Raw genomic sequence first — 25546 nt, forward strand, 5'->3', positions numbered from 1 at the left:
AAGAAAGACACCTGCATGCAAAGGAATGGCAATAAGAATGGCGAAAGCCTTCCTGCCTTCTCAATACCAACTATGGAGGCCAGAAGACAACGGGATAACATTTTTAAAGTGATGAGAAAAAATAACTATCAACCTAGAATTGGTTGCCAAGAAAAATTACCTTCAGGAAAGAGGATGGATGTAGAGATATTTATAGAGAAAAACAGAGTTTACAACCCAAAAGCTTTCACTTAAGGAACTTATAGAGGATATAGGTTCAATTTTTAAAATAGATTAAGATTATTCAGATTTTATATTCTTGTGTCAATTTTAGTAATATGTTTTTCTAAGAGTATTTCTATTTCATCTAAATTTTCTATTTAATTGGCGTAAGATCATTCACGCTACCGTATTTTGATCTTTTTAATGCAACAACCAGAGAATGTGCATTCTTCACAAGCACCCATGGTTTACTTTCAGAAATTGACCATGTACTGGGCCATGAATCAATTATTTTAAAAATTTCAAAGATCAGGGTAAAAAAAAAATGAGGGGGTATAACTCATCTTTAATCATAATTATTGTAATAGGCTCCATTTATTGAATAATCTACATATGATTTCTCCTTTACCCATTTCTTCTTCTTATCCCCTTCTGGGTAATTAAAAAAATTTTTTTTTATTATCCGCATTTTAAATTGAGGAAACTGAACCTTAAAATACTGTCATTGGCCTAAGGTCATACAAGATGGTAAAGCTGGAGTTTCTCTCAAATGATAAGTCACCTCGCATCCTTTTGTACCCCTAGTGTTCCATACATTAGGTGCTCAATTAAAGCGGATTAAATGACCAAACAAACATTTTCCCCTTCATTAAGACTCCTGTCTTTCCTGGGTGTGAAGGAGAGAATTAAGCCAGTCTGTCTCTTCCTCTCAATTCCCCTGCCACCTCCATGCATAATAATGTTAAGGGCCAGGAAATAAAGAGTGAAAACATATCAAAACTCTGGGAAATTAATCACATGCAAGGAAGCGCTGAAGGAGAAACATTTGCATAAGACATCAAACACAAGTACCATGTAACATGAGTTGGGTGAGAAATACATTTACATTTATTTTAGCGTCTTGCAGCTATTTCTTCCCGTGTGTACTTTTGTCTCTCTCTTTTTTTTTCTTATTTAATTACACTTCCATCTGCATCAGCCTTAAGTATAAACTGAATTCCACTGGGAGAGCCCAGCTTCTGGTTAGGCTGCCTTGCGCTGAGTAAAGACAATGAAAAGTGATGTCCGGTCCCAGAGATGTGCAGACAAGGACCCAACCCCATCATCTGTAATGTCCAGGAATCCCCTCCCTTCTTCCTGCAGGGCCCCAGAGCTGACCAGCGAGCTGTTTTAAGGACTGTACCGAATTCCACGGCCGGAAAGGAAACCACAAATATCAGAGCTGTGCTCTTCAATTAGACGCCTCTCCATCACCTTTTGATCCCGGGATCCTGACACTGCCTGCAGCCCTGCCAAAGCCCCAGCGTCTGCTCTTAGCAATACTCCACTCCTCCCCCCAAGCCTCAGAATGACAACATTTTCGTTACAGTACTTTAATGCACTAGCAAATTCCTCAGTTGCGGTTAGTACACCAGACTATTTAGATATAGTCCACAAACTGTTTGGACTGCGGGGGAGGTTCTGGCGTTTGCCTTTTCAAAGGGGTTCAGATTGTTTCAGATGGCAGAAGACCTAACGTCTGCAGGAAGGTCTGCAAACGGCTTCGCTAAATAAAACATCATCCACAGAGCAACCTGCAAAATAGAGACGCTCAAAAGCATGAATGGCGTTAGCTCATTCAGTGGTTTTTAAGTAAAATCACATCGTCTGATTTTGCCGTGGGAAGAAAAACAACCGATGCACAGGAGATGTGCTGTGGCAGCGACGGGAATTATCAGGAACTGCAGGGAATCGGCTCTGCTGATCCCAGACCCAAGAGGGATATCATTGTTTGTATGTTTGTTGTATTCACCTTGTTTGGTTAAGAGGATTTTAGAAGGAAGCTCCAGAGACTGTCCAGCCCTGGACTGAGGCGACTGAGTACCTGAAATACTCAGGGAGTAGGGAATGAGGAGTTTAATTTTTCACTTTATTAAACGTTAATTAATTATCAATGTAAAAAACTATATTCAATTCTGTTATTGGAAAACTCTTATTTTGATAAAACTTGGGTATGCGAACCTCCTTTTTCAACCACAAATTTCAGAAATACAAATCAAGTATTTCTAGTGAAATTTAGCGTCAGTCTGAGATGTGTGATAAATGTATATAATACACGCCAGGTTTTGAAGGTTCCACATGAATAAACATATAAAATAGCTCATCAAAACGTCTTTATATCAACTCCATGCTGAAGGGACAATAGTTTGGATAAATTGAGTGAAATGAAGTATGTAATTAAAGTGGATTCCTTATATTTCTTTTTCATTGTTTAAATGTGGCTACTAGAAAATGTTAAAGTACAGATAAGGCTCACACTATATTTTTGCTGGACCACACTGAGCTAAACCCTGCTGCTACTCCTGTGGGCTTCAAAAGACAGGCAGTGCGTACGGCACCATTTTTTGGAATCAGATAGCTATAGGCATCTTTAGCTTCTACGAGGTGGGTCTCTCTAATACTCTTGGCAACTTCAAGCCTGTGGTCTGGAGTGATATAATGACATCCATGTCAAACCAAATTAAATTCACATTCATTCAGTCATACTAAAAACTCAATCCTGAGTCAGATGCTATAAGGGACTAGAGGTAATTCCCAAGAGTTTGCAGTCTCGTAAAGCAAGACCTATGACATACAACAAAGAGTGAGGAATTGGAAAGCAGTCCAATAAGACACGAAAATAAACTGCAGCGGGGTTACTAGATAAAATACAGGGAGCCCAGTAAAATAAATTTCAGATAAACAACAAATAATTTTTTAGTGTAAGTATGTTGCATACAATAAAAAGGTGTCCTGTGTTTTTATTTGCTAACTCTGGCAATCCTAAGAGGCAAGGGCTGTAGAGTATCAGAGAGCAGAGAAACATCTTCCCCCAGAAGAACCCAGTCTGTCCTACAAGGGTCTGAGGATGTACAGAGAACTGTCTGCTTTCTCCAGTAAATCAACAGCGCATATCTTGCCTTTGTCCTGCTGTCTTTACTTCTGGATAAGATCTGAGCTCTGCTCATCCCCGTACAGTTTAGAGATTAAATGGAACAGGGAGAGCAGTGTAGCTGATACCTTTGCATTTATGACTCTTTTCTTAGTCCACAGGCTCTCATGGGTAGACGCCATGTCTTACTGAGGGAATGAATTTTTATGTAGCAGTCAGTCTTTAGGGCTTGGTGGATCATACCCACAGGCAGACTTAAACTCTCATACAACCTATTCGGAAACAAGGAGGAAAAGAAATTCACAAATACTACTGGAAAGTGCCCTGCTCCTCTCCTCACAATGGTCAGCAGATCCGGGAATGGCCAAAGGATTTTCTCTGCTGTGAAAACATCCCATTGGACAAGGTTTCAAGACCTAAGAACTCACTTGGATTCTTCCTTCATGCTTCAACATCTTTTCCCATTTTAAGGCTGAAACAAGGAAGGTGGGCATAACACCCATGTTAAGTCAGAAGCAATCCGTCCTGTATGGATGGACACACACTGAGCCCAGGAACCCTCACACGGCTCTCCAAGTGCCAAGAGGAAGGGCAGGTCCCAAGTATCCCATGTATGACATTTATCTAGTAATGAAGATCTTCATCCTTGGGTTGCCAGTCCTGAGATCCCAGGAGGACTAACCGCAGAGAGGTGTCAGATCACATAATTTGCTGACACTGACCTCACAGATGCTTCCATGACCTCACAGATGGACTACTATCCACCCTCAAATACCTTTTTCATGACCAATCCTGCTTTTTTTAAACTCCTGCTGAATTTGAGCAGGCGATGGCACTCAGAGCCTGTAGTACTCAGATACCTGAGCTGACTGCTTTATCTCATTTATGTGATATTTTCCCTTGGATTTGTCATGTTCAGGATGTGTCCAGGCGTTTCAAAGAAGTGCTACAGAATCCTAAAAGAAGATTAGTTTAATTTAGAATTTTAGAATTTAATTTTTAATTAGGATATATGAAGTGGTGGAGGGCAGGATCATCTTAAAACAAAATCCAACAATTCCAGATGAAACCATCCTAATGTGTCTCATTTTCTGAGTCATTCTAATCGCTACTTCGGTGGCCCATTGTCACACCATGTGTCACGCTCCAGGCTTTTAAATTTTGGTTTAGGAAATGCCCACAATGAGTAGGCTGCAAATCCAAAGGGATTATGCAACACTGTTAAAGATTTCAAAGTCACACTTTTCCTCATCCATTTACCCCAAAGGATCGTAAAACTTGGGTCTGTAGATACTTATATATAAATACAGAAAACTTTCTAAAGATAAAAGGTGTATAAATATGTGGGTACATTTATATGAATTTTGACTCTATAAATCAATAATGATAATGTCTTAGTGAGTTTTAAAATATAGAAAGAATCGAGATGGAATGGAATCAACAATGGATAAGGGGTAAAGTACTTAAAAGTATTCTATGGGTTTTGCTTTGTTCAGTAAGAGGGTGAAAATATCAACTGATATTAGATGTTGATACATTACAAATATGTGATGTATTCTCATGGGTAACCACTAACTCTTATTTCCAAGGTAAGAGAAGGATGAAAAGGGAATAATAAAAAGTAACCTGAAAGAACAGAAGAAGAGTAAAAAAAGAGAAAACAGGACAAACAGAAAGCACATAGTAAGATGGGAGGGTTTTCTAAATTGAAATGTATCTGGCATATAACATTGGGTAAGTTTAAGGTGTACCTGTTGATTAGATACATTTTTTAAATTAATTAATTAATTAATTTATTTATTATTTTTGGTTGTGTTGGGTCTTCGTTTCTGTGCGAGGGCTTTCTCTAGCTGCGGCGAGCGGGGGCCACTCTTCATCGCGGTGCACGGGTCTCTCACTGTCACGGCCTCTCTTGTTGCGGAGCACAAGCTCCAGACGCACAGGCTCAGTAGTTGTGGCACACGGGCCTAGTTGCTCCGCGGCATGTGGGATCTTCCCAGACCAGGGCTCAAACCCGTGTCCCCCGCATCGGCAGGCGGATTCTCAACCACTGCGCCGCCAGGGAAGCCCTAGATACGTTTATATATTGCAATACAATTGCCATTGTAGTGTCAGCTACACCTCTACACATCACATAATTACCATTTCTTTTTTGTGGTGGGAATAGTTAAGACCTAGTCTCTCCACAAGCTCGATGTGTATAATGTTGTTGTCTATAACCACTATACTGCACTTCAGATCTCTGGAACTTATTTATCTACCAGTTGCAAGTTTGTACTCTTAACATCTCTCCCATTCACCCACCCACAAACCACCAATGCACTCTCTGTTTTTACAAGTTTGGCTTTTCTGGATTCCACATATAAGTGATATTAAACAGTATTTGTCTTTCTCTCTCTGACTTATCTCACTTAGCATAATGCCCTCAAGGTCAACTCATGTTGTTGCAAATGGCAGGCTTTCCTTCCTTCTCATGGCTCAATAAGATTCCACTGTGCATGTATACCGCATCTTCTATACCCATTAATCTGCTGACAGGCACTTAGGTTGTTTCCGTATCTTGGGTATTATGAATAATGCTGCAATAAATATGGAAGTGCAGTTATCTCTTCGATATCCTGTTTTAATTTCCTTTGCATATATACTCAGAAGTGGAATTGCTGGTTTATATGGTAGTTCTGTTTTTAATTTTTTGCGGAACCTCCATATTGTCTCCCGTAACAGCTGAACCAATTTACATTCCCACCAACAGTGTACAAGAGTCCCCTTTTCTCCACATTCTCAACAATACCTGTGATCTCTTATCCTCTTGATGATACCCATTCTAACAGATGTGAGGTAATATCTCATTTTGGTTTTGATTTGCATTTCTCTGATGATTAGTGATGAAGAGTAAGATGGTAATTTTAAATTCAAGTGTTTCAGTAATCACATTAAATATAAATGTACTAAATGTTGCACTGAAAGTCAAAGACTGTTACACCAGATAAAAGCTAGATGATATTTAAACAAATCACATCCAAAAAGGATACAGAGAGATTTAAAGTAGAATAGAAAAAGATACTCATGCAAAATAGTAACCTAAAGAAAGCTGGTGTGCCTATATTAATCTCAGAACTTTCTTTTAGACAAAAAATATTATTAGAGATAAAGAGGGACAATTCATAATAAATGTTTCATTCACCAGAAAGATATAATTCTAAAGCTCTAAGCATCTAATAAGATAATCCAAAATAGATACAGTAAATATTGGCAAGGCTCTAGGAGAAACAAATTCACTGTCACATGGGAGAATAAACACACCTGTCTCACTGACCTAGCTCAAGCAGGTCAAGAGATAATAAGGATGTAGAATATTTGAACACCACCACCAGCAAAACCTGACCTAACAGATATATTCAGGACACTATCTCCAGCAGCTGCAGGGTATACATTCTTATAAAAGACACATGGAGCATATATAAAAATTTACCATTTGCTGACCAATAATGCATGTTTCATTCATTCATTTATTCATTTATTTATGGCTGTGTTGGGTCTTCATTGCTGCACACAGGTTTTCTCTAGTTGCAGCGAGCGGGGGCTACTCCCCGTTGCAGTGCGTGGGCTTCTCATTGCGGTGGCTTCTCTTGTTGCGGAGCACGGGCTCTAGGCGTGCGGGCTTTGGTAGTTGGGGCCCGCGGGCTCAGTAGTTGTGGCTCACGGGCTTAGTTGCTCTGCGGTACGTGGGGTCTTCCCGGACCAGGGCTTAAACCCGCGTCCCCTGCATTGGCAGGCAGATTCTTAACCACTGCGCCACCAGGGAAGTCTGCATGTTTCATTTAAATGTTACTTCTCAGCTGTCCCATCTATTTCTTACATAATAACTCATTACATATACATTAGAACCTCTCAATCTACCTTCAATTCCTTGTAAATTTTCTCATTATTTTTAAATGATTTTGATTCTGAATCTCAGGGGATTTCCTTAGCATCATCTTCTAATTCAGCGTCGAGTCTTAGATTTTTCAGTGTCGAGTCTTAGATTTAACTTGTCTATTGAGTTTTTGATTTCTAAGATTCTTTTTTTTTATTTCTACAACTTCGAGAAGAGACTTGGGAGAAAGAATCTATCTGTGTTCAAAAAGCCATATAAACATCTATGTGGGTCAGAAACAGCACCAAGCAGTCAAATGCAGCTTCTCAGGCATCACCAACTGCCATGAGAGAGCGTGCACAGATAGCTGTGTGGGATGCAAGGAACAGAGAGCATCTCAAACAGCCTCTCAGAGCCTTTGGTGGTCCCAGAGTGGAATGGGAAGGCACTGAACTTCACTAAAGAAGAAGTGGTAGATATAAAGGGATCTCATCACCAGGAGGAAAGGCTGTGACAGAAAGAGGAGAGATGGACTCTGTAGCTGGCACATGGGTGCGATCATAGGAACCTTATCAGATACACATGAGGACCAGATAGCAAAGTGCACTCCAGTGGATGCTGTCCTTAGGACGGATGAAGGATGTGGACTGGATGCTTCTCTAACCCAGCCCCACCCTGGGTTCTAGGTAGCCCTCAACTTCAATGATGCCTGGACAGGAAAGGGTGTGAAATCCAGAACGGAGTGATTTATACTGAAATGGGTTTTCCAAAAATTGACTAAGTTCTGTTTCCTGCCAGCAGAAGAGATGAGGTATTGAGATAGAAATTACGGAAAAAATTAAGAATTATAGAAAAAAAAAAGGTTGCACATCTCCAGTTGAGTTTCGTGGATGTCCAATTTTTTCCGAGATTCAGAAGCAACTTAGGATGGAACGGACTTCGCATGTCACCAAGTTCCACTCCAGCATCTTGAAGACCAGGAATCTAAGGAATTTAGACTCGGTGAGAAGCATGAATGGACTAGTCCAAGGTCACGGCTGTGTTGTAACACGATAAGGACCCAGAACAGCACTCCTTTGAGAAACAGAGGCTGGGGTCCTGGTCTTATAAGTGTGGTCCTAGAACTGTGTTCCTTGAAGGCTCAGTCCTTCCCTACACATCTTTGTTGACTTTGCCCTGATTTCCACTCAGGAAATACTTTTCTTCGGATAATCTTCATGTCTTTATGCATTTCTAATTACTCTTTCATTTCACAATTTTCTTGGCTATTTTCTCATTTTCTTCCCAAAGAAGAAATTTAGGTTCCCCCTAAATCTCATTCCTATTTTTTTTTAAATTACATTGAACTTATAGATTATTGAGGAAAGAATTGATGTCTTCTCACTTTTAGGTCCTACTATACTCCAAACAGAATATGTTTTTTTGTTTTTTTTTTTCCGGTACGCGGGCCTCTCACTGTTGTGGCCCCTCCCGTTGCGGAGCACAGGCTCCGGACGCGCAGGCTCAGCGGCCACGGCTCACGGGCCCAGCCGCTCTGTGGCATGTGGGATCCTCCCGGACCAGGGCACGAACCCGTGTCCCCTGCATTGGCAGGCGGACTCTCAACCACTGCGCCACCAGGGAAGTCCCAGAATATGCTTCTTAAGGTACTTAAATCTCGTTCTAAATTCTTCAGTAAACTTTTACGGTTTTTCTTCATCTGTACTTTTATTTTGAAGCTTATTCCCTGGCAGTTTATATTTGAGGATTGTTTTAGTGATTAGGATCTTTTCCCACTGTACTTTCTAAATGCTTCTTGGTGATAAATTGTGAAAGCTATTGCCTTTTTTTCTCTATATTTATTTTATTTCTCTGTTTTGATACTTGAGACTTTATTTGTGGCTTAATAAAGTTAACTGAAGTTCCATGTTCCCTGGAAAAGGGCATACTCTCTGTTTGTAGGATATATAGTTCAAAATGTTATCCTTTAAATACAACTTATTCATTTTATTAATATTTTTCTATATCATCGCTTATTCTTTAATTACTTTGAGATAGGCATGTTTCTATAAATTTCTCCTTGTATTTTTAAGAGTGTGAGCTTTACATATATTTCACTCACTGATTTTGGAACATAAAAGTTAATTGGTGCTCTATTATCTTTTAGTTTTTACAATTAAAATGGTGGTCTTTGTTCATAGTGTCATTTGATGCTATATTAAATTCTACATAGTCTATTAAATTGTAACTTTTTTCTTTTTGTGTCTGCTATACTTTTTAACATGGATTCCTTTTAGGTATGTCTTTAGTCAATAGCAGACAACTGGACTTTGTTTCATTACATATCAATTTCAGGATCTCTTCTTTAATAAGTGAGTTTATCTCATTTATAATCACTCTTACAAGTACTATATTTGGTCTATGTCTACTTTCCTTTTTCTGTTTTTGCTTCTTGAGTTCTCCTTTTACTCTCTTTTTTTCCTAACCAGGTCAGCCTTTTTTTTTTTTTCCACTTTGCTTTTCTCTGATGAACTAACTCTGAGTTTTTCAAATACAGTATTTTCTTTAACCTACAGTTTAAAATTACTAGAATTAAGAAACGTACATTTTCGGTCACTCTAATTTAAGCAAAATGTTTATTAACACACTTCCATTTTCTTTTCCCCCATTCAGATTATGGCCTCTGTTAATGTAATGTGGTTTTATAGATCAAGATTATTCATATCACTCTGCATTAAAATGTTTTATCTTCTTTTGTGAGGACAATTCTCGTTTGTGACACTTTTAGGACAGGTTTACAATTATTTGGATCCCTCTTAATTTTAATTTGTTTCAGTGCATACTGCCAATCTGTTTTTATTATTTTCCCAGCTTCAAACATTGAATTTTGATCTTCTGTTGGCTGGAATCATTTCTTCAAGGAACATTCTTCCATGAAGCTTACGTGGCTGATATTTTCCAAGTCCTTCTATCTGAGGATGTGTTTTTGTTACCGTCACACATAAAAGATAGCCTGACAAGCTATAAGATTCCTGATTCACAACCTTTGCTCTCAAAATTGCTTTGAGGTCTCCCTCGTCTTCTGGCATTTACGGTTGCACTAAAAAAGTGTGACACCAGCCTAGTTCTTACATATTTATTCATGGATTACTTTTTTCCTTATTGTTTCCTTATACAGAAGCTTGATAACTTTTCTTCATCGATGTAGTCGAAGAGTTTTCTAGACAATGTCTCAATGTGAATTTGAGTGAAATACAGTGAACCTTATTCTGTAGAGAAAACTCTTTCTTAGACTCAAGAAATGTCCTATTATAGCTTCAATTTTAACTCTTATACCATTTTCTCTGTATTTTGGTGCAGGACAGATAAGGACAAACAGACGAAGCAAAATCTTTGTTTTCATGGAGCTAATTATTAGTCTTGTGAGCAAGGCACTTATTAGAGGAGGAATACCAGTACCATACCAGTACCATGCCAGTACCATGCCAGTACCATACCATACCAGTACCATACCATACCAGTACCATACCAGTGCCATACCATACCAGTACCATACCAGTACCATACCATACCAGTACCATACCAGTACCGGTACCATACCAGTACCATACCATACAATACCAGTACCATACCAGTACCATACCATACCATACCAGTACCATACCAGTACTAGTGTTGTGACTACCTAATGTGTATTGAACGCTTGCTACATTGTTCTATGTTCTATGTTAAGGTCTGTATATTTTTCATTTAATTCTCATGACAACAACAGAAAGAAGATTCTGTTATTAACCAGATTTACATATGGGGAGACTGAGTATCCAAGAAGTCAAGTGAACTGCCTGAGCTGGGATTTGAACCCAGCGAAGAGAAGAGTAGGGAAGCATGCAGTCTGGCCAGAAGAAACAGCTGGCTCTGGGAAAGGGAAGAGGTTGGTGAATTTGAGGAAAAGAAAAGAACCCCTGTGGCTGAAGAAGTGAGGGGTGAGTGGTAAAACGTAAGCCTGAGGAAGAGGGTAGGTGTCAGATCATAGCCTTTCTGGGAAATGTGCAAACTTGGCTGCCGTGCCGTTGTTTTGCTCTGTCCTGCCTTTGAGGCTAATTTTAATTCTACTACTATGTCTTTAATTTCTTGCAGACCCTCTACATCCCAGCTTCTACATCTTGAAAGCAATTCCATCTTCTCTTTCTTGAATTTCATTGCTCAAACTCAAGTCCCCTTTTATCTCAGCCTCTTCTCTCTTCATGATACTGTGTAGAGATTATGACTTCTTTAAGCAAGTCGAGAAATCCAAACAGTTGTCTGAATTTTTCACATGGATTCTACATGAGATAATCTTCAGACTCCCCTACCCCTTAGTCGTCTGAATGCTGACCTTGCATGTTGTCCCAGAGTATTATTTTCAGACTTCTGAAGGAGGCATTTCTCTCTTCATATCCTTGAACGAGATGAAACCTGCCCAGACTCCTTTCTCACCCGAAGATCAGGGGAGTGTTATGGACCCAGGTTTCCTTATCTATACACCGTGTGATGGTAAATCCACTTCCAGTCACTACAGCGTGGAGGGTGTTTTGATGCTCTAGCCTAATCCTGCTTCTGGGGCGTCTTCACACATCTTTTTCTGTTTTTAACGGGGGGCATCTTTTACCATTCCTGGTTGGTTCCTGGATTTTTTACCTGATGCAGGATTTGCAAAACAAAAATTCCCAAAATGTACGGTCCTTGAGCTCTCGTCCTAGTTTCATCCCCACTTGGATCAATTTCCTCTTAAAGATGGCCCCTCTGGTAACAGACGGGGCCATGCCCAGGCCTCCCTGTGCAGTCCAGATACTTTCCTGGGTTAAAAAAAAATCTTTACAGGGACACAGAGTGATGGGCATGAAATTAGAAAAAATAATTTAAAGTGTGCCCCCTAGAGCACACTTAAAGGTGTCAGAGGGATGCTTGCTCTGTTTTTGTTTTTTTAATTTTTAAATTTATTAATTTATTTTTGGCTGCGTTGGGTCTTCGTCACTGCGCGTTGGGCTTTCTCTAGTTGCGGCAAGCGGAGGCTACTCTTCGTTGCGGTGCGCGGGCTTCTCACTGCGGTGGCTTCTCCTGTTGTGGGGCACGGGCTCTAGGTGCACAGGCTTCAGTAGTTGTGGCGTGCAGGCTCGGTAGTTGTGGTTCGTGGGCTCTAGGGTGCAGGCTCAGTAGTTGTGGCTCACGGGCTTAGTTGTTCTGTGGCATGCGGGCTCTTCCCGGACCAGGTCTCGAACCCATGTCCCCTGCATTGGCAGGCGAATTCTTAACCCCTGCACCACCAGGGCAGTCCCTCTTGCTCTGTTTTTTCATTCGTACAGGCCACAGATTCCTGAGACAGGAGGCAGAGGTGGGAGGGGAAAGGGGAATAAAAGCGTCTTTGACTTTTTTGATAAAGATAAAACTTTGGGTTGCCACATGCTGACCTGGGTGGGGTTTTACTCAGCCTGGCTCTATATGCTTTATAATTAGGTCAGTTGATAGCAGAATTTGGCATCTTTTCCTCTTGATTTTAATTTTCAGTGTTACTGAATTATTACCTTTATCCGAGTATTCACAGGAGACTGTTCACCTTCCCCCATTTTTTATTTGTGACTTTATTTTAGTAAAAATTTGAATTTGACAGAAGCACAAAGAAAGCTTTTTGGAGGGTCGTACCTAACTTCTAATTCTTTGTATGATTAAATGGAACACCTCCCTCCTCCCCCACCAATAAGAAAGAAAGAAAGAAAGAAAGAAAGAAGAAGACTTTAAAGCAGCGTCAAGTCTCAATCAGTGTAACTTGGATCGGAAGCCCCTCTTGATTTGTTGTCCGGCCAAAGGCAACATCAACAAGAGTATTTTTCCAGCCGACACATGTGTCAACTGGTTGAGAAAATGTAGGAATAAGATTTTTTACTTTTTGCACGTGTGGTTTATTCCTCCATTCTTCGCTGCTATCTTTTGGATTCAAACACTCAGTTTGGAGTGACACAGCTCATCCTGTGTCTTTTCAGCCAGTGATGATCTCTACAGACTGATCAGTATTACTGAATCTCTTATTTTATATGTAAGATGTTTTATAACATTTTCTATGTAACATTGCTTTTCTAACGCCTGTACTTCTCTGCCTTACGTTTCCTTCTTCACCCACCCCATTCTGGCTCCCTACTTTAGTTGCTTTTTTGATCCCAGACGTCCATTTTGCAACTCCTGACTTTCTCTAAGACTTTCCAGTTGAAATCTGAAAGAATTAAGCAAGTGAGTCAGAAATCACTTCTTGTCAAGCACTGTGCCAGAAAACGAGCAGTTGTGTGTTCAGTGGGAAAAAGCATTTACCCTTTCTTCACTTCTCGCCACTTGAAAGGAAATCCATCTTTTTCTCCTCTTTGAATTTAATTCCCCAATCTCTACACCAAAATAGAAAAAGAGCAGAAAGAACATACAAATGGTGGACATCCAGTCTCGGCCACATATCATATTTATCACCTTTAATGTCCCCTTAATGTGTGTGTCTTGCCTTGCGAACTGAGCTATGACTCCACTAGTAAAAATTATATGACTCACGTCCAAGTCCACATTTAGCAAAATTTCTAAAGCTTTGTCAGTGTGCAAGGCAATGAATATGAAATGAGGTCTGCATTCTTTATTTGGATTAAGTTTAAAGCTTTTCAAATAACACCATCTGAAAATGTCAGCATGACAAAGCTGCCATTCTTACGGGAGGGAACGTACCCACGGGGTGCAGGGCCGAGAGGAGAGAGCCACAGTTTATCTTGCTGTCTTGTAACTCTCTTCTACTTGCTGCCTCACGTATCTGCCCTTGGCATTTTTATGTATGAATGAAATACGGTTACAAATAAACACCAATGGAAATTTTCAGATGGAGAACAATCTAGGGAAGGCTAAATGATAGTGATTACTGTGAGATAGTGTGGGTCAGGGGTCACAAAACTCCGGCCCAAGGGCCAAATCTGGCCTGTTTTTGTAAGTAAAGTTTTACTGGAATATAGCCACACCTGTTCATTTATTAATATATATTGTCTACGGGTGCTTTCCTGTTACAATGGCCGGGTTGAGTAGTGGTAACAGAGACCGTATGACCCACACAGCCTAAAGTATTTACTATCTGTCCCTTCACAGAAGAAGCTTACCAACGCCTGGTGTAGGGGATTGTTGGTTTCTACCCAGAATCCACTCCCCTCTCTTTCTTTCCTAACAGGTCCTCCCCATGCAGCTCAGGTGTTCCAAGGCATGCTCACCCTCCCTCGTCTCTGACTGGTCCACAGGTGGGCCCATCAAGCTTGCCCATTTCACTGGAAGAAGAGCCCAGGTCTAAGCCAATAAGTCCATGGAAATCCCCCAACCACAAAGATTGTTTCAAAAACAATAGGGAGGGAGTCCAACTGGAATCCTGTGAGGAGGCCAGGGTTGTCCCAGATGGTATGCAGCGCTGTGGCCATTTTACTGCCAGGAGGAAAGCCAGGAGGAAACATAGCCAGTATAGAGAAGGATGCAGCTGAGAGAAACAGAGCTGGAATCCATAGATTCAGATAATTTTGGAGACTCCCTTATTTCTGGACTTCCAATTACTTGAGCCAATTAATTTAATTATTTTTAAGCCAATTTGAGTACTGGTTTTTCTGGTATCTGCAACACAGAAACTTCTAACCGATAGAAATATTCCATTTATCTCATGAAAAGTGTCCTAGGAGTCTGTGTTCATCTTATTTCTTTGTAGCCCTAAACATGTCCTCCATCTGGACAGAACCTCCTCCCACTTCTTTCTCTCAGTATCTCTTGGTCGCTGCCTCTTTGAGTCACTGCCCAGCAATTTGTTTAAAGGAGGAGACCCTGCCCCACTCCTTCAAAACTCAGGGTCCAAGGTGGTCACTCTGGTATACGCTTAGGTGTCATCATTCTTGTCCTTACAACTCCTTGACTGGAGATCAGGACACCAGTGTGTGATGCCCCAGGCCTGCAGCTTCACTGGTTTTCTAGTTACTGCCGTCAGGAAAGTGCAACATTCTTAACACAGTTTGCAACATCCTCTGTGTTCTGTCCTTTGTCCACCACCCCAGCCTCATCCTGAGACATTTTCCCCTCCCATCTACTTTCTAGTCACACTGTTTTTCTGGTACTTCCTCTAAGAAGCCATACTCTTGGGTCTCTAAACATTTAAGAAATACTGTTCTATTTGCCCGGGATCTTCTTCTTTCCAGTTTTCACCTACATCACTCTTGTTCGTCATTCTCATTTCAGCCCAATGGTTGCTCCCTCAAAGATGACTGATGTGACCCCTAAGACTACTGTAGCTCTGTCTACGACCAGCTTCCATCCACTTCATCCTTCTGTCTTCATAGCATCCTCACCCTTATAGCTACTGACTCCAAACCCATACTCACAAGCACACTGGAAGCTCCAGGAAGGCTCAGTCCTAGCCTGTCTGGTTCCCTACCAGGTCCCTGGTCCTCAGCACAGTGTCTGGCAAAGATCTGACCCTCAATATATATGGCTCAACTAAATGAGTAGTTTTGGCTGTTTTAAAAAGGAAGTTATGGACACCACCCGTGTTTGAAGGCAGAGTACATTTCTAATGACTCACGTCTAGTGACGTGAAGAGGTTGTTGGGTAAACAGTATTAAATTCTTACTCTCTTACTCTCCGTTTTCTAGAAAACGTGCAGAACATCAGCCTTATGGCAACCATTTATATCTTACAATATATCAGGCTCTCAACCAGGTCCGCAGAATCCACAAGCTCTAACTTCTAAAGTTCTTCAGAGTATATTTTATTAATCTGGCTCTTCTGAGGAAAAAACGGACTGAAAGAGAAGTAACTTAACTTGCTAGTTATGTGTGAATCTATTCACCACCACAGACCATCATGTTGATTTTCAAACCTAGAGAACAACTCTGCTCGAGTCTAATGAGTGAAGAGTCTTGGGTTACCTTGCCTCCTGGTCTGGACCCATGTGTGTGTGTGCGTGTGTGTGTGTGTGTGTGTGTGTGTGTGTGTGTCTGAACATGCTGCTACAGAGTGAATTATACCCTCTCAAATTTCCTATGTTGAAACTCTATCTCTCAATTTTTTTTTAAATTTTTATTGGAGTATAGTGGATTTACAATGTTGTGTTACTTTCTGCTGTACAGCAAAGTGAATCAGTTATACATATACACATATCCACTCTTTTTTAGATTCTTTTCCCATATAGGTCATTACAGAGCACTGAGTAGAGTTCCCTGTGCTATACAGTAGGTCCTTGTTGGTTATCTAGTTTATATCTAGTAGTGTGTATATGTCAATGCCAATCTCCCAATTTATCCCTCCCCGCCCATCCCCCTTGGTAACCATAAGTTTGTTTTCAATGTGCTGGTATTTGGATTTGGGGCGTTTGGGAAGTAATGAGGTTGAGATGACATCATGAGGATCAGACCATCAAGAAGGGATTAGTGTCCTTATAAGAAGAGACCAGAGGGCTTCCCTGGTGGTGCAGTGGTTGAGAGTCGGCTGCCGATGCAGGGGACGCGGGTCCATGCCCCGGTCTGGGAAGATCCCACATGCTGCAGAGCGGCTGGGCCCGTGAGCCACGGCCGCTGAGCCTGCGCGTCCGGAGCCTGTTGCTCCGCCGCGGGAGAGGCCACAACAGTGAGAGGCCCGTGTACCACAAAAAAAAAAGAGACCAGAGGGCTTGCTCTCTTTCTCTGCCATGTGAGGACACAGTGAGAGGGTGGCCATCTGGAAGCCAGGAAGAGAGTTCTCACCAGAGCTCTGACTATGCTGGCACCCTGGGCTTAGACTTCCAGTCTCCAAAACTATGAGAAAACCCAACTTTTCATCATCTGTCCTGGACAACGGCAAACGCCTTCAAACTGATCACCCCCTTCCCCCATCTCCTCTCTGATCAGATCACCACACAGCAGCCAGAGAGATCACAACAAACTATCAATCTGACAGTGAAACGTTTTCAGCATGGGGTTGACAAAGACTTTCCATCACTTTCAGAAAAAAAAAAAATCCTGAGATTTCTCCCAATAAAATATCTGTACTAACATTCTGAAATGAACCTCAACACTCAAACTTTAAAACATGGTTAAATGCAATCAGAAAACAGAGAATCGTTCACCTTTACGTCAACGTAATTTCATAATATGCTTGAGTTGAAAATTCATACTGCTTAAAAATTTCATTGATCAGAGGTACAGGGGCTGTCTCAGTTTCAGCCTCAGCTTTATTGACTCCCAAGGTTCATATGTGTTAGAACATTCTCTTACGAGTCACCTAGATGTCAATTTGCTGGAGGAAAGGAGGAAAGGAGGAAAGGAGGAAAGGAGGAAAGGAGGAAAGGAGGAAAGGAGGAAAGGAGGAAAGGAGGAAAGGAGGAAAGGAGGAAAGGAGGGGCCCCTTGAGTGAGAGTTTATTCTAAGATAAAGAAAACCCAGGGAAATAGGCTCCTCTGAATAAGTTTGGTAAATGTCCAAGCCATTGGAGGAGCAGGGCCATTCTGAGTTTAGTAGAATCTCTTACTCTGCCAAATCAAGTGGACCATTACTCCCATGTCTGAGTCCTTTGTTAAAGGGAGGACAATAAATGAAAACAGAATGAGTCCAATAAAACCTTTTGAGACAATACGGCACAATTGGCATTAGGTCGGATCTCTTGCAACTGACTATAATACACAGTCTACTTCATTACACACCCCGGGAAGTGCTGGCACCTTGAAGAGGGAGAAAGTTGATGCTTGTGCATGGTAAGATGGCAGGTACTGAGCTTGTGCTCAGGAGAAATAATGATGTTCAGCAGATGATGGGCAGAAGACAATGGAACCCAATGGGAGACAGAAGTACCTGGTAGTCAGGGCAGGCAGAGATGGGGCTGGAAAGGAGAACGGGAGGGAAAGGCCAAGCTGTAGGTGGTACCTAACAAGACAGGTGACTTATTTATGGAAACGCGTGACAGATACCACCATAACATACTTGGGGTGGATTTTCTGGGGTCTGCAGTCTGTGTGGATAAGAGGAGGGCAGGAAGCAAGAGGTGGATATGAGTTAAAGAAAGGTCATTACTTTTGGTCAGGTTACTGAAGAAGCAGTACCACAGTGAATGGAGGACCAGGGGAAGAGATCCAAAAAGTAGATCTGTAGCACTGGAAAATTTCTTAATTCCCTTGAAAAATTAACTACTGACTCAGAATACTGATATCCTCAATGTGAAATGCTTTAATAACTTTAATAATAGAACTGATTTTTAAATAAAATAGCTAATCACAGACTCCAGGAAACTGGGACTTATAAGTGGAGTAAGGGGGGACGGAAAAGAGTAAAATCAAAAGGATGGGCCTGAGGGAAGGTGAAGAGACTCTGAATTTCCAGGGGGGAGCATGGGAGAGGAACCCACTGACAGAAGCAGAGGGCGGGGCGGTGCCTGCTCTGTAATTATATCAAGGTAACCATGGCAACCAAGGCACAGCGCAGGCATGCCTTCCCTCAGGTGGATTTGTGAGAAAGGAGTTTTACAGCAACGTCCAATATAATTTCGTTGCCTAAATATTCTGTGAAGTATTAGTAACGCTGAACTCTGTTCAACATTCCTGGGGAATTTTCATTCACATAATAAAAATACAAGCTGCGACACGGGTGATGTGACAGCCCAGGAAAGCCCACTGGATCTGAGCGCCTAGACTTCGTTTGGGCAGAGGTTCATCTTTGAAAAATCAGTCAGGGATCTGGTGATGTACAGATTCAGCTGAAGTGACAGATTTATGTGGCTTAGGACGATCCTGGTTCTGAAATGTAACATGAAATGCCAGACAGTGAGTGTTCAGGGACCACCAGCACTGGAGAGGCCTCTCTACAGGGCTGACGCATTATTTACGTTCCGTCCGCTTTGCACATCGAGCAGTTTCATTTTCAAAGTGAAGACCGGGGTCCTTGATTTCTAAACTGGAATTCTAGGCTGACCTCAGAGACATGTGCTTTCCTAACACACCCGGCCGGCACTGGTTCTGGGGTTGAATTTGGGCAGAAGACACACCACACACTGTTTGCTTATCATCGTTTGACTTTGTTTTATTTACAAATCATAAGCACGGTCGGGCCGCCGAGCACATCTCTCACTACGGCTCTTGCCAGCCCAGAGCAGATGGAGACATAAATCAGGCCCCAAGTCTCTTCCTCTGCACGGTCACATGGGAGGGTCCTGGGTCCCTTTGTACCATGTAAATAGTTACCCTCTCCCCACGTGTGCCCAGGGCCTACCCCACTTCGGGGCTAGAAGGAGACCAAGTCACGGCCGTGGAGGAATTCATGCCAGATGTGGCTCATCTTCCTTTCAGTTCCTTGATTCCTCCTGCAATACTGGACCATTTGCTGTTTTCTGGTCATTTCCAATTTTACCGCTTGAAATTTGTACTTGCTTTTCTTGGAGGTTTAAGTATTTTCTCTTCGTAGACATACCAGGACTTTGAGTTGTTTTAATTACATCATCCGGAATAGAAAATCTTATCTGCTGACTTTTATTCTAGTTACTAATGCCTTTCTTTTAAAATCAACTCTCTCAAGGTACCATTTACGTACAAGAAAAGGTACCCATTTAGAGTGTAGTTTGATGAGTTTTGACAAACGTATACACCTGTGAAACTAGGACCACAGTCAAGGTAAGGAATATGTCCATCACCCCTGGGAAGTTCCCTATAACTCTTTGCAGGCAACCACTGGTCTCTTTGTTGTCACTAGAGAGTACATTTATCTGTTCTAGAGCGTCTTATCAACAGAATCATACAGTGTATATTCTTTGGGTCTAGTTTCTTTCACTGAAACAGTGTATGAGACTCTCCCATGTTTCTGTAGTTATCAGTTCATTTTTAATCACTAAGTAGTATTCCATTGGGTGAATGGAACATAATTCGTTTTTTTCTTTTACCAGTGGATGGACGTCCGGATTACTTCCAGTTTTTGACTATTAGGGACAAAGCTGCTAAGAATATTTGTAAGTTTCTTTTAATGGACTTTTTCATTTACTTTGGGTAAATACCTAGGAGTGGAATTGCTGGGTCATGTGGTGCCTGTGTATTTCACTTTATGAGAAACTGCCGAGCAGATCTCCAAAGCGGTCACACTGTCTTTGCACTCCCTCCAGCCAAATACGTGTCTCAGTTTCTACACATGCTCACCAACAACACCTGCTTGATAAGCTTGAGGCGAGATGTTTGGAAATACCAAAACTTGGATATAAATTAATGCCTCCTCACATGAAAAGATGCTCCACACTGCTAATCACTAGAGAAATGCAAATCAAAACTACAATGAGGTATCACCTCACCCCGGTCAGAACGGCGATCATCGAAAAGTCTACAAACAACCATGCTGGAGAGGGTGTGGAGAAAAGGGAACCCTCCTACACCGCTGGCGGGAATGTACACTGGTGCAGCCACCGTGGAGAACAGTATGGAGGTTCCTTAAAAAACTAAACATAGAACTACCATGTGACCCAGCAATCCCACTCCTGGGCATGTATCTGGAGAAAGCTCTAATTAGCGTTTTCTAATGCACCAGACATTGTTCTAATCCCTTTTTATGTATTGATTCACTCTTCACAACCACCTTCAGAGAGGTTTAATTTTTCTTTCCCTTTTATCTATGAGACTCCAAAACATCAAGTAACGTGCTCAGAGTCGCACATCTAGTGAGGGGCAAAGCCAGGGTTAGAACTCAGGGTGTCTGCTTCTGGATCTTATGCTCTTAAACACTGTTCTGCTGATCTCAAACCAGGTACTTATCAACTCTAGAGAGTGTTTGAAAAGATATTGATTCTTTACACGTAGTGTTTATAAAGAAAATAAGAGGTCACACTACAAGAAGCTAAACGTCTAAGGGGAAAATAGAATGGACGAGATTCATTCAATCCTTCAAAAGAAGAAAAGAAATGCAGTAAATAAAAAACACAGAACAAAATGACAGGAATACACCCAGGCTTATTGATAATCACAATAAATACAATTGAGTAAAAGTCCCTTTTTAAAAGACTGAAGAGTGGAGCTAAAAATATCAAAATAAAAATTTGGACATTTGCTTTTAAAAGAAAAACGTATGAACACCAAAAGGAAATATATTGAAAAATAAAGGTAGAAAAAAAGGCAGGGACTTTCTATTTCTTCTCCTGTATATAAGAAAAGTGAAATTTGATAATTCACAGAGGAGACTATCCAGGTGGCCATGAAACAATTGGGAAGAAAAGTTCAAGTCTACTAACTCTAACGATTAGCCAAATACTAGTTAAATCAGAGCAAGGAGAGAGGTAGGGTAAGAGGGAAGGCGAACAGGACAGAGGCGGGCGTGGGCAGGAGGAGGTGGGAGCATAAAGGGGGAGGCGTCAGCACATTTTCATTTCAAGGTGGTTAAAGTTAGGCAGATGATTCTAATTTACATAAAATTATACCTTTCTTAATGAACACTCAGAAACAGGAAATGTACATAACATAGTTATATACACAACAATGGTGAAGTGACCAAGCAGAGCTAGAACTCCCGCCCTCTAAGGTTTAGCTCCATGTTCCTCCTGCACTACAGTAGTTCCAAAACTTAGCCAGAGAGCATAGTCGGAAACCTTCACTCAAGTTCCCAGTTGCATGACCTGTGCTTTTTCAGATGTTTCAAGCACAGAAGTGAAAGACTCATTTTTTATTTTTATTTTTTTTGTGGTACATGGGCCTCTCACTGTTGTGGCCTCTAGCGTTGCGGAGCACAGGCTCCGGATGCGCAGGCTCCGCGGCCATGGCTCACGGGCCCAGCCGCTCTGCGGCATGTGGGATCTTCCCGGACCGGGACACGAACCCGTGTCCCCTGCATCGGCAGGCGGACTCTCAACCACTGTGCCACCAGGGAAGCCCCTCACTCATTTTTTGATATCTGTCCAGTTCTACCAAGATAGCTGGCATCTATTTTTAAAGAGACTGGGGGAGTTTGCTGGGGAGCCCTTGCCAGTTTGTGATGGAGAGCCAAAAGATTAAATATTTATCTTCCGAGAGGTTCCAACTTCAGGTATTGGTTAAACAATGAGATTCCTGAACTGGAAAGCTGGGACGAGGTCTTGCATTATGGAAAATTCACTCACTTCCACCTGGTAAAATCTGCCAGGCTGGTGGTGGCATCAGTGTGAACAGATCCAGAGACCAGTTTCCAATAAACAGGGGATCTGTACCACAAAACACTAGGCAAACAGCCATCAGAAGAGAACTATAAGAAATGGTCCGGAGCCATGTCTCCCAGCCATAGGTTTAGAAGAAACGTCCATATAAATTCTGTGTACCTGGTCTAAGGAGGATATTTACTAAAAGAAAGCTGCTGTCACCCATATGGAGATGTGGTTTCTGAAGATACCAATAGGGCAAGGACTGAGATGAATATTTCATAATTTCTCAAGCTTTAAACTGAAATGTGAATAAAATTGAGTTGATCAGCCTTGTTTATCAAATCAGAAAATGGAATTAATGAATTTATTACAGTGCTTTATCTCTAATGATGGGATTATCAAAGTACCAAGGTAACTTCAAATTCTCTGACACAGAAACAGGGATTTGCTTATAAAGGAAGCAATTATAGAAAGGACTCACTCACTCTGTAGGCATCTAAGCCATGTCCATAGGTATGAACACTCAGATAAGCCTGAACCCACACTGACAACCAAAGATGTAAAAGTGCTTTGTTTCAAAATGCAATGTTTTTCCTGAGCATTTATTTCATGCTGTGTCTCAAGGAATCCTCAATACAGGCAATTTAACTGCCTAACCTATCTAATTGGGGCAGCTTTAAATGTAATATAATACATTGTAAACAGTTTTAGAAAAGTACAATGCTGAAAAGAATCTGAAAAAGAACAGATATATATAATGTGTGTATATAATTGAATCACTTTGCCGTACAGCTGAAACTAACATTGTAAATCAACTATACTGCAATTTAAAAAATTACAATGTTTCGTTTTATTCTCATTTTCCATCGATGTAACCTTTTCTCCATCATTTTTCACAGAAGCACCCAAGAGTACTATTACTGGATTGTACAGTAAATACATCTTAGATTTTTAGAAATGCCAAACTATTTTCCACAGTGGTTGGACCTCATTACCGTCCTACCAGCAATGTGTTGTCAATGATGTCCAATGTGATACATGCTTATTCCATTGTACCATTTCCAAATAGCAGAGCTAAACCCAGCCTGCTATCAATGTAATTTTTCTTCTTGACACTATAATATTTTTTGTTAGGTAAGCATATTCTAAAAGTTGAATCCACAGATGTGTCCAGGAACCCTTTCTTATTCCCTTCTTTCTTGGGTAATTAGGTCTCGCAGTGCCTTTAAGATGCCCCCAGGACAAAAGCCATCACCTAGAGAACAGAGCCATTAAAGGTCAGCTAAAATGACTGTGATGCTGTTTCAGCGCCCCACCCTGGTCTTGTCTCTGACTCCGTGCTTACCTTTGGATACTGAATCTATAGTCAGTTTTCATAACTCTGTATCCTGTGTCTGGTTCTGAACTAAATTTGTTCAAGCTCCTGCATTCCCCCTCTGGGTTTCCTAGTGCTGAGTTTTGTTGCTGATGCTGCTTCTAGGGACACCTGGATATCTGAATTATAGACTTATGATAACCCGCTTGCAAGTTCCATTATCACTCTGGAATATCGTATGCTTCATTTTTTAAACCTTAAAAAAATTTTTTTTAACCATTATAGACCCATAGAAAGTTGCTTAAAAAGTACAGAGGGCTTCCCTGGTGGTGCAGTGGTTGAGAGTCCGCCTGCCGACGCAGGGGACACGGGTTCGTGCCCCGGTCCGGGAAGAGCCCACATGCCGCGGAGCGGCTGGGCCCGTGAGCCATGGCCGCTGAGCCTGCGCGTCTGCAGCCTGTGCTCCGCAACGGGAGAGGCCACAACAGTGAGAGGCCCGCGTACCGCAAAAAAAAAAAAACAAAAACTACAGAAAGCCCCATATACCTTTCACCAAGCTTCCCTCGATGGTGACATCTGACTGAGGTACCGCAGACACAGAACAGCAAGCATCGCTGCTCACCACCCAGTTCTGCAAGGATTAACCCACTCCAATCACTGGCCGACTGCACGCTGTGCTTCAGACACAGGAGATTAAGACAATAATGAATACCCTGTGCTTTGGACAAGCAGGCCTCTTAAATAGTTAATAGTTTAATGAACCCAAACTCTTGCATCTTCCCATACATAGAAAAGCACTACAATCATTAACTTGAGATGCCTGTTCTCTGACCAGCAGTAACCTTTAGCTGGGATGTATGCTTGACTGCACGACTTCCCTAGCATCCCCCTGCCCCGCAAAAAAAAAAATCACATATAAACCGGCTTCTCCCCCTACCTCTGTTGGAACAGTTCCCTCTGAGCTACCGAGAGGCTACCTCCCAGGCTACAGTCCTCAGTGAGACCCCAAATAAAACAAACTCACATCTCTTACATTGTGTACTTTTCTTTCAGCTGCCAGTACACTATTGAAACCAGGAAACTGACATTGGTATAATACTGTTAACTGGACTACAGATCTTACTCAGTTTTCACCAGTTTTTACATGTACTCATGTGTGTGTGTTTCTATGCAATGTGGTCCCGTGTGCAGACTTGTGCAATCACTACCATAATCAGCACACAAAAGGGTTCAATCACCACAAAGGAACTGTCTCAAGTTGCCCCTTCACAGTCCCACCCACCGGCTACCCTATCTCTTAGTAACCACACGTGTTCTCCATTTTTATAGTTTTGTCCTTTAGAGAATGTCGCGTGAATGGAACATACGTAACCTTTTAAGAATAGCATTTCTCACTGGGCACAGTGGCCTTGAGATCCAGCTAAACTGTTCCCTTTCTTTTTATCGCTGAGTAGTGTTCCATTATATGAAGATACCAGAGTTTATTTAACCATTCACTTGTTGAAGGATATTCGTGTCACTTTCCCTTTTTGGATTTTATGAATAAAGCTGCTGTGAACATTTGCTTACAGGTTCTTGAGTGAATGTAAGTTTTTATTTCTCTGGGATAAATGTCCAGGAGCGAGATGGCTGGGTTGTGTGGTGAGGGAATGTTTAGTCTGATAAGAAGCTGCCAGACTACATTCCATAGCCGCTGTCCCATCTTACACCGCCACCAGCCACGTGCGAGAGATCCAGTTCCTCCACGTCTTTACCAGCATTTTGTGTTATCACTTTTTCTTTTAGCTTTTGAAATAGGTGATATTTCATCATGGCTTTAATCCACATTTCCCTAGTGGATGGTGATGTTGAGTACCTTTTCACGTGTTTTTCCCCTTCTGTATATGCTCATTGGTGAAATGTCTGTTCTTGTCTGTACGCGTTTGCTAGGGGTACCATAACAAAATACCACAGACTGGGTAGCTTCGACAATTTTTTCACAATTCTGGAGACTAGAAGTGTGAGATCAAGGTGTTGGCAGGTGTGGTTTCTCCTGGGGCCTCTGTCCTTGGCTGTCAGAAAGCTGCCTTCTCAGCATCCTTATGTAGTCTGTCCTTGTGTGTCCAGATTTCCCCTTTGAGGACACACCAGTCAGATTGGAGCAGGACTCACCCTA

This window comes from Stenella coeruleoalba (assembly GCF_951394435.1).
Source record: "Stenella coeruleoalba genome assembly, chromosome: 19".
NCBI classification, from domain to species: domain Eukaryota; kingdom Metazoa; phylum Chordata; class Mammalia; order Artiodactyla; family Delphinidae; genus Stenella; species Stenella coeruleoalba.